We start from the raw sequence: 2232 nt of genomic DNA, 5'->3' as shown, positions 1-2232 counted from the left end.
TTGGCAGGGAGGCCTGCTTTCCGGCGAGCATCGCTTTCGTCTGGGGGGGGTGGAAAGAAACCGAAAAATGGGGTGGGTGGGCTGCAAACTGGCCTCCCCCAGGGTGCTGCCCGCCCCCCCCCCCCCCCCCCCCCCGGCCCCCCCCCACTCTGTGCCACTGATGGTGCACACGTAGGAGACTGTGAGCACCAGCACCCCCCGGATAACGGGGGACACAGACCCCCAGGGCAGCGCAGGAGCAAAGAGATCCAGCCAGAGGCCTTGCAAACTCGTGACGCAGGTGGGGATGCCACATCCCCTCTGCTCTCCGTGCGGCTGCAGCAAGGTCTCATCCGCTGGCACGAATCCTTCCCAAGCCCCAGGCTCGGTGAGGTCCTGGAGGACAGGAGACACTCGGCGCCACACGTAGGGACCAGCCCTCCCATCCCCAGCGTCGCCCTCTCGGAGCGGAGATTACGGCGGCTGCGGGCACAATCTTCGCGGGTGAGGTATTAACGCCAACCCCGCGCGGCGCGGCGCCCCGGCTGCCCTCCTTTCCAGGGATTAGCCCTTTGCTGCCGCTTTCCCTTTCCTCTGCTTCCCCTTCCCTGCTCCCTCTCCCCTTCTGTGCCCCAAATCTGCCGGGCGGCCCCCACGCCTGGAAACACGGCTCCCAGCACCCGTGCCAACTCGTCAGCTGTCTTTCCATAACGAAGCGCTGTCATTAACCTAATTATGTGGCAGAGCTGCTCGGTCAGGGCCCTGTGGGGTATTTTTGGGGCCGGCCAGGGACCGCGGGCAATTTGGGGGGGGTACTGAGAGCAGCGCCAGTGCCTCCAGCCACCCCTGCAGAGGTGCAGCGAGCGGGCAGGTCTCAGCCCTGCATTGGGGGGTGAAAGGCCCAAAGAGAAGAAAATATCCCAAATTAGCCAACTGATGTGACCTGAAGCGGTTCAACATCTCCTGGGGCTGGGTCCTCACCCCAGGTCCCCAAAGTAGCGTGGGGGCGAGAGCCAGGGCAGAGCATCACATTAGGGACATGGTTTAGTGGTGGGATGGCAGGGTTAGGGGAACGGTTGGACTTGATGATCTTAAAGGGCTTTTCCAATCTAAACAATTTGATGATTCTATGATCTTTAGTCTGGAGCAGAGGAGGCTGAGGGGAGCCCTGATCACCCTCTACAACTGCCTGATGGAGGCTGTAGTGAGGGGGGGTCGGCGTCTGCTCTGGTGGGATGGCAGGGTTAGATTAAAGGTTGGACTCGATGATCTCAAAGGGCTTTTCCAACCAAAGCGATTCTAGGATTCTATGATCCCAGCCAGCACCGCAGCAGGGCGCCCACCAAAGCAGCGCAGGGGCACCAACCTGGCACACCAGCCTCCACGGGGAGATGCTCCCCACGTCTCCTCCTCCTCCTCTTCCACCTCCCAGTCCTCCACCTCCTCGCTGCCAGGATTTATTTGCTTTGTGCCTTCCCAGGTGTCTTCTGGCCGCTGCACCTCACGGGCAGGAGCATCCCTCTCCCCGCTGGCTCCCTATTGGCAGCATTTATCTGTGCCCTGGCTGCCCTTGCCACCCCAGCCCTGCTCCGCATGGCAAACCCTGCCTGCCCGTGGGACATCACCATTCACATGGACTCAGCCCCCTGCCTTTGCCGTTTCCCAAATTTTTAATAGCCCAGCACGGCCAGACCGATGGCTTGAAGGGGCAGAGGGCACCGACCCCTCTCCAGCATGGGGGGCCATGTCCCATCACCCCCCACAGCATGGGGACAAACTGGCGTACCCCACCCAAGGGGGAGCTTTCTTCCCTTCTGCCTTTGGGGAAGCCCAAGCCGTGGCTCTGGGGAGCGCTGGACCTCGCCCAGGGTTTTTTTTGGCCCAAGCGCCCCGTGCACACTCCCTTCTGTCCCTCTGGGCCTGGTGGGGACCCCAAAAGTGTCCGTCGGAGCCCAGCAGGGCGTGGGGAGGGGGGACGGGATGGGCCAGCAGGACATGATGTCTGTGGCTGCTCAAGCCCATGGTGGTGCCGCTGCACGTCCTCACCGCCCCAAACCTTCAAAGGCCAGACTGAAGGCGGCTGGGGCTTCATTTGGGGGGTGATGGAGGGAGAAAGGAGGAGCTGCTGCCTATCACCAGGATGGTGGGAGCTGCTGGGGCAGGCTCGCCGTGGGGAGAGGACGAGCCACCACGTTCCCACCCCATCCCTGCTCCTTTGCTAAGGGCCACCACGGAGGAGAGAGCACCCCGGGC

At 62.7% G+C, this 2232-nt stretch overlaps 1 protein-coding gene across 1 annotated transcript in view; it reads right to left on the bottom strand.

The window, feature by feature from the left end:
- LINGO3 (leucine rich repeat and Ig domain containing 3) overlaps positions 1-2232 on the bottom strand; it is a 14385-nt gene that overhangs the window by 2397 nt on the left and 9756 nt on the right. The gene's annotated exons all lie outside the window — the stretch shown is intronic.

Source organism: Egretta garzetta, unplaced genomic scaffold, assembly GCF_000687185.1.
Source record: "Egretta garzetta isolate BGI_Z169 unplaced genomic scaffold, ASM68718v1 scaffold418, whole genome shotgun sequence".
Lineage (NCBI taxonomy): Eukaryota > Metazoa > Chordata > Aves > Pelecaniformes > Ardeidae > Egretta > Egretta garzetta.
The sequence above is the reverse complement of the archived record's forward strand: the minus strand, read 5'-3'. Positions and strand labels throughout refer to the sequence as shown.